Source organism: Lotus japonicus, chromosome 5 (genome assembly GCF_012489685.1).
Source record: "Lotus japonicus ecotype B-129 chromosome 5, LjGifu_v1.2".
NCBI lineage: Eukaryota > Viridiplantae > Streptophyta > Magnoliopsida > Fabales > Fabaceae > Lotus > Lotus japonicus.
The window spans coordinates 28,405,115-28,413,319 of NC_080045.1; positions in this window are offsets into that span (position 1 = coordinate 28,405,115).

The window sequence follows — 8,205 nt, forward strand, 5'->3', positions numbered from 1 at the left end:
ATAAATTTAAAATCGATGTTATTAATCCATTGCATGTGAGACAAGTTCGTAGAGCTCAACTGAAACTTACTTCAAATGGAGAATTGTAACGAAATAAGTAGGGTAGAACCAAAGGAGAATGAGGCCAACATATAGCTTTTGAGTGGAGACATTACTCTCTTATGACCAAAAGTGTCTTGTTGTACAACAATTAGTTTAAGCTCATGATATTTCTCCACCGAATGTGATGCAAGTTCGTAGAGCTAAACTAAATGTGGGTGTTTAGGGTTTAGGGTTTAGGGGTTAGGGTAGGACAAAAGGATAAAGAGGCCAACATATCTTTTGAGAGGACATAAATTTAAAATCGATGTTATTAATCCATTGTATGTGAGACGAGTTCGTAGAGCTCAACTGAAACTTACTTCAAATGGAGAATTGTAACGAAATAAGTACGGTAGAACCAAAGGAGAATGAGACCAACATATAGCTTTTGAGTGGAGAAATTACTTTTTAATGACAAAAAGTGTCTTGTTGTACCACAATAAGTTAGCTCATTATATTGCTCCACCGAATGTGATGCAAGTTCGTAGAGCTCAATTAAATGTGGGTGTTTAGGGTTTAGGGTTTAGGGCTTAGGTTTAAAGGTAGGACAAAAGGAATAAGAGGCCAACATATAGCTTTTGAGAGGACATAAATTTAAAATCAATGTTATTAATCTATTGTATGTGAGACGAGTTCGTAGAGCTCAACTGAAACTTACTTCAAATGGAGAATTGTAACGAAATAAGTACGGTAGAACCAAAGGAGAATGAGACCAACATATAGCTTTTGAGTGGAGAAATTACTTTTTATTGACAAAAAGTGTCTTGTTGTACCACAAAAAGTTAGCTCATGATATTGCTCCACTTAATGTGATGCAAGTTCGTAGAGCTCAATTAAATGTGGGTGTTTAGGGTTTAGGGTTTAGGGTTTAGGTTTAACAAAAGGAAAAGACGACAAATTATAGCTTTTGAGAGGACATAAATTTAAAATCGATGTTATTAATCCATTGCATGTGAGACAAGTTCGTAGAGCTCAACTGAAACTTACTTCAAATGGAGAATTGTAACGAAATAAGTAGGGTAGAACCAAAGGAGAATGAGGCCAACATATAGCTTTTGAGTGGAGAAATTACTCTCTAATGACCAAAAGTGTCTTGTTGTACAACAATTAGTTTAAGCTCATGGTATTTCTCCACCGAATGTGATGCAAGTTCGTAGAGCTAAACTAAATGTGGGTGTTTAGGGTTTAGGGTTTAGGGTTTAGGGTAGGACAAAAGGAAAAAGAGGCCAACATATCTTTTGAGAGGACATAAATTTAAAATCGATGTTATTAATCCATTGTATGTGAGACGAGTTCGTAGAGCTCAACTGAAACTTACTTCAAATGGAGAATTGTAACGAAATAAGTACGGTAGAACCAAAGGAGAATGAGACCAACATATAGCTTTTGAGTGGAGAAATTACTTTTTATTGACAAAAAGTGTCTTGTTGTACCACAAAAAGTTAGCTCATGATATTGCTCCACTTAATGTGATGCAAGTTCGTAGAGCTCAATTAAATGTGGGTGTTTAGGGTTTAGGGTTTAGGGTTTAGGTTTAACAAAAGGAAAAGACGACAAATTATAGCTTTTGAGAGGACATAAATTTAAAATCGATGTTATTAATCCATTGCATGTGAGACAAGTTCGTAGAGCTCAACTGAAACTTACTTCAAATGGAGAATTGTAACGAAATAAGTAGGGTAGAACCAAAGGAGAATGAGGCCAACATATAGCTTTTGAGTGGAGAAATTACTCTCTAATGACCAAAAGTGTCTTGTTGTACAACAATTAGTTTAAGCTCATGATATTTCTCCACCGAATGTGATGCAAGCTCGTAGAGCTAAACTAAATGTGGGTGTTTAGGGTTTAGGGTTTAGGGGTTAGGGTAGGACAAAAGGATAAAGAGGCCAACATATCTTTTGAGAGGACATAAATTTAAAATCGATGTTATTAATCTATTGTATGTGAGACGAGTTCGTAGAGCTCAACTGAAACTTACTTCAAATGGAGAATTGTAACGAAATAAGTACGGTAGAACCAAAGGAGAATGAGACCAACATATAGCTTTTGAGTGGAGAAATTACTTTTTAATGACAAAAAGTGTCTTGTTGTACCACAATAAGTTAGCTCATTATATTGCTCCACCGAATGTGATGCAAGTTCGTAGAGCTCAATTAAATGTGGGTGTTTAGGGTTTAGGGTTTAGGGTTTAGGTTTAAAGGTAGGACAAAAGGAATAAGAGGCCAACATATAGCTTTTGAGAGGACATAAATTTAAAATCAATGTTATTAATCTATTGTATGTGAGACGAGTTCGTAGAGCTCAACTGAAACTTACTTCAAATGGAGAATTGTAACGAAATAAGTACGGTAGAACCAAAGGAGAATGAGACCAACATATAGCTTTTGAGTGGACTTTTTATTGACAAAAAGTGTCTTGTTGTACCACAAAAAGTTAGCTCATGATATTGCTCCACTTAATGTGATGCAAGTTCGTAGAGCTCAATTAAATGTGGGTGTTTAGGGTTTAGGGTTTAGGGTTTAGGTTTAACAAAAGGAAAAGACGACAAATTATAGCTTTTGAGAGGACATAAATTTAAAATCGATGTTATTAATCCATTGTATGTGAGACGAGTTCGTAGAGCTCAACTGAAACTTACTTCAAATGGAGAATTGTAACGAAATAAGTACGGTAGAACCAAAGGAGAATGAGACCAACATATAGCTTTTGAGTGGAGAAATTACTTTTTAATGACAAAAAGTGTCTTGTTGTACCACAATAAGTTAGCTCATTATATTGCTCCACCGAATGTGATGCAAGTTCGTAGAGCTCAATTAAATGTGGGTGTTTAGGGTTTAGGGTTTAGGTTTAAAGGTAGGACAAAAGGAATAAGAGGCCAACATATAGCTTTTGAGAGGACATAAATTTAAAATCAATGTTATTAATCTATTGTATGTGAGACGAGTTCGTAGAGCTCAACTGAAACTTACTTCAAATGGAGAATTGTAACGAAATAAGTACGGTAGAACCAAAGGAGAATGAGACCAACATATAGCTTTTGAGTGGAGAAATTACTTTTTATTGACAAAAAGTGTCTTGTTGTACCACAAAAAGTTAGCTCATGATATTGCTCCACTTAATGTGATGCAAGTTCGTAGAGCTCAATTAAATGTGGGTGTTTAGGGTTTAGGGTTTAGGGTTTAGGTTTAACAAAAGGAAAAGACGACAAATTATAGCTTTTGAGAGGACATAAATTTAAAATCGATGTTATTAATCCATTGCATGTGAGACAAGTTCGTAGAGCTCAACTGAAACTTACTTCAAATGGAGAATTGTAACGAAATAAGTAGGGTAGAACCAAAGGAGAATGAGGCCAACATATAGCTTTTGAGTGGAGAAATTACTCTCTAATGACCAAAAGTGTCTTGTTGTACAACAATTAGTTTAAGCTCATGATATTTCTCCACCGAATGTGATGCAAGCTCGTAGAGCTAAACTAAATGTGGGTGTTTAGGGTTTAGGGTTTAGGGGTTAGGGTAGGACAAAAGGATAAAGAGGCCAACATATCTTTTGAGAGGACATAAATTTAAAATCGATGTTATTAATCTATTGTATGTGAGACGAGTTCGTAGAGCTCAACTGAAACTTACTTCAAATGGAGAATTGTAACGAAATAAGTACGGTAGAACCAAAGGAGAATGAGACCAACATATAGCTTTTGAGTGGAGAAATTACTTTTTAATGACAAAAAGTGTCTTGTTGTACCACAATAAGTTAGCTCATTATATTGCTCCACCGAATGTGATGCAAGTTCGTAGAGCTCAATTAAATGTGGGTGTTTAGGGTTTAGGGTTTAGGGTTTAGGTTTAAAGGTAGGACAAAAGGAATAAGAGGCCAACATATAGCTTTTGAGAGGACATAAATTTAAAATCAATGTTATTAATCTATTGTATGTGAGACGAGTTCGTAGAGCTCAACTGAAACTTACTTCAAATGGAGAATTGTAACGAAATAAGTACGGTAGAACCAAAGGAGAATGAGACCAACATATAGCTTTTGAGTGGACTTTTTATTGACAAAAAGTGTCTTGTTGTACCACAAAAAGTTAGCTCATGATATTGCTCCACTTAATGTGATGCAAGTTCGTAGAGCTCAATTAAATGTGGGTGTTTAGGGTTTAGGGTTTAGGTTTAACAAAAGGAAAAGACGACAAATTATAGCTTTTGAGAGGACATAAATTTAAAATCGATGTTATTAATCCATTGTATGTGAGACGAGTTCGTAGAGCTCAACTGAAACTTACTTCAAATGGAGAATTGTAACGAAATAAGTACGGTAGAACCAAAGGAGAATGAGACCAACATATAGCTTTTGAGTGGAGAAATTACTTTTTAATGACAAAAAGTGTCTTGTTGTACCACAATAAGTTAGCTCATTATATTGCTCCACCGAATGTGATGCAAGTTCGTAGAGCTCAATTAAATGTGGGTGTTTAGGGTTTAGGGTTTAGGTTTAAAGGTAGGACAAAAGGAATAAGAGGCCAACATATAGCTTTTGAGAGGACATAAATTTAAAATCAATGTTATTAATCTATTGTATGTGAGACGAGTTCGTAGAGCTCAACTGAAACTTACTTCAAATGGAGAATTGTAACGAAATAAGTACGGTAGAACCAAAGGAGAATGAGACCAACATATAGCTTTTGAGTGGAGAAATTACTTTTTATTGACAAAAAGTGTCTTGTTGTACCACAAAAAGCTAGCTCATGATATTGCTCCACTTAATGTGATGCAAGTTCGTAGAGCTCAATTAAATGTGGGTGTTTAGGGTTTAGGTTTAACAAAAAGGAAAAGACGACAAATTATAGCTTTTGAGAGGACATAAATTTAAAATCGATGTTATTAATCCATTGCATATGAGACAAGTTCGTAGAGCTCAACTGAAACTTACTTCAAATGGAGAATTGTAACGAAATAAGTAGGGTAGAACCAAAGGAGAATGAGGCCAACATATAGCTTTTGAGTGGAGACATTACTCTCTAATGACCAAAAGTGTCTTGTTGTACAACAATTAGTTTAAGCTCATGATATTTCTCCACCGAATGTGATGCAAGTTCGTAGAGCTAAACTAAATGTGGGTGTTTAGGGTTTAGGGTTTAGGGTTAGGGTAGGACAAAAGGATAAAGAGGCCAACATATCTTTTGAGAGGACATAAATTTAAAATCGATGTTATTAATCCATTGTATGTGAGACGAGTTCGTAGAGCTCAACTGAAACTTACTTCAAATGGAGAATTGTAACGAAATAAGTACGGTAGAACCAAAGGAGAATGAGACCAACATATAGCTTTTGAGTGGAGAAATTACTTTTTAATGACAAAAAGTGTCTTGTTGTACCACAATAAGTTAGCTCATTATATTGCTCCACCGAATGTGATGCAAGTTCGTAGAGCTCAATTAAATGTGGGTGTTTAGGGTTTAGGGTTTAGGGTTTAGGTTTAAAGGTAGGACAAAAGGAATAAGAGGCCAACATATAGCTTTTGAGAGGACATAAATTTAAAATCAATGTTATTAATCTATTGTATGTGAGACGAGTTCGTAGAGCTCAACTGAAACTTACTTCAAATGGAGAATTGTAACGAAATAAGTACGGTAGAACCAAAGGAGAATGAGACCAACATATAGCTTTTGAGTGGAGAAATTACTTTTTATTGACAAAAAGTGTCTTGTTGTACCACAAAAAGTTAGCTCATGATATTGCTCCACTTAATGTGTTGCAAGTTCGTAGAGCTCAATTAAATGTGGGTGTTTAGGGTTTAGGGTTTAGGGTTTAGGGTTAACAAAAGGAAAAGACGACAAATTATAGCTTTTGAGAGGACATAAATTTAAAATCGATGTTATTAATCCATTGCATGTGAGACAAGTTCGTAGAGCTCAACTGAAACTTACTTCAAATGGAGAATTGTAACGAAATAAGTAGGGTAGAACCAAAGGAGAATGAGGCCAACATATAGCTTTTGAGTGGAGAAATTACTCTCTAATGACCAAAAGTGTCTTGTTGTACAACAATTAGTTTAAGCTCATGATATTTCTCCACCGAATGTGATGCAAGTTCGTAGAGCTAAACTAAATGTGGGTGTTTAGGGTTTAGGGTTTAGGGTAGGACAAAAGGAAAAAGAGGCCAACATATCTTTTGAGAGGACATAAATTTAAAATCGATGTTATTAATCCATTGTATGTGAGACGAGTTCGTAGAGCTCAACTGAAACTTACTTCAAATGGAGAATTGTAACGAAATAAGTACGGTAGAACCAAAGGAGAATGAGACCAACATATAGCTTTTGAGTGGAGAAATTACTTTTTATTGACAAAAAGTGTCTTGTTGTACCACAAAAAGTTAGCTCATGATATTGCTCCACTTAATGTGATGCAAGTTCGTAGAGCTCAATAAATGTGGGTGTTTAGGGTTTAGGGTTAGGGTTTAGGGTTTAGGTTTAACAAAAGGAAAAGACGACAAATTATAGCTTTTGAGAGGACATAAATTTAAAATCGATGTTATTAATCCATTGCATGTGAGACAAGTTCGTAGAGCTCAACTGAAACTTACTTCAAATGGAGAATTGTAACGAAATAAGTAGGGTAGAACCAAAGGAGAATGAGGCCAACATATAGCTTTGAGTGGAGAAATTACTCTCTAATGACCAAAAGTGTCTGGTTGTACAACAATTAGTTTAAGCTCATGATATTTCTCCACCGAATGTGATGCAAGTTCGTAGAGCTAAACTAAATGTGGGTGTTTAGGGTTTAGGGTTAGGGGTTAGGGTAGGACAAAAGGATAAAGAGGCCAACATATCTTTTGAGAGGACATAAATTTAAAATCAATGTTATTAATCCATTGTATGTGAGACGAGTTCGTAGAGCTCAACTGAAACTTACTTCAAATGGAGAATTGTAACGAAATAAGTACGGTAGAACCAAAGGAGAATGAGACCAACATATAGCTTTTGAGTGGAGAAATTACTTTTTAATGACAAAAAGTGTCTTGTTGTACCACAATAAGTTAGCTCATTATATTGCTCCACCGAATGTGATGCAAGTTCGTAGAGCTCAATTAAATGTGGGTGTTAGGGTTTAGGGTTTAGGGTTTAGGTTTAAAGTAGGACAAAAGGAATAAGAGGCCAACATATAGCTTTTGAGAGGACATAAATTTAAAATCAATGTTATTAATCTATTGTATGTGAGACGAGTTCGTAGAGCTCAACTGAAAACTTACTTCAAATGGAGAATTGTAACGAAATAAGTACGGTAGAACCAAAGGAGAATGAGACCAACATATAGCTTTTGAGTGGAGAAATTACTTTTTATTGACAAAAAGTGTCTTGTTGTACCACAAAAAGTTAGCTCATGATATTGCTCCACTTAATGTGATGCAAGTTCGTAGAGCTCAATTAAATGTGGGTGTTTAGGGTTTAGGGTTTAGGGTTTAGGTTTAACAAAAGGAAAAGACGACAAATTATAGCTTTTGAGAGGACATAAATTTAAAATCGATGTTATTAATCCATTGCATGTGAGACAAGTTCGTAGAGCTCAACTGAAACTTACTTCAAATGGAGAATTGTAACGAAATAAGTAGGGTAGAACCAAAGGAGAATGAGGCCAACATATAGCTTTTGAGTGGAGAAATTACTCTCTAATGACCAAAAAGTGTCTTGTTGTACAACAATTAGTTTAAGCTCATGATATTTCTCCACCGAATGTGATGCAAGTTCGTAGAGCTAAACTAAATGTGGTGTGTTTAGGGTTTAGGGTTTAGGGTTTAGGGTAGGACAAAAGGAAAAAGAGGCCAACATATCTTTTGAGAGGACATAAATTTAAAATCGATGTTATTAATCCATTGTATGTGAGACGAGTTCGTAGAGCTCAACTGAAACTTACTTCAAATGGAGAATTGTAACGAAATAAGTACGGTAGAACCAAAGGAGAATGAGACCAACATATAGCTTTTGAGTGGAGAAATTACTTTTTATTGACAAAAAGTGTCTTGTTGTACCACAAAAAGTTAGCTCATGATATTGCTCCACTTAATGTGATGCAAGTTCGTAGAGCTCAATTAAATGTGGGTGTTTAGGGTTTAGGGTTTAGGGTTT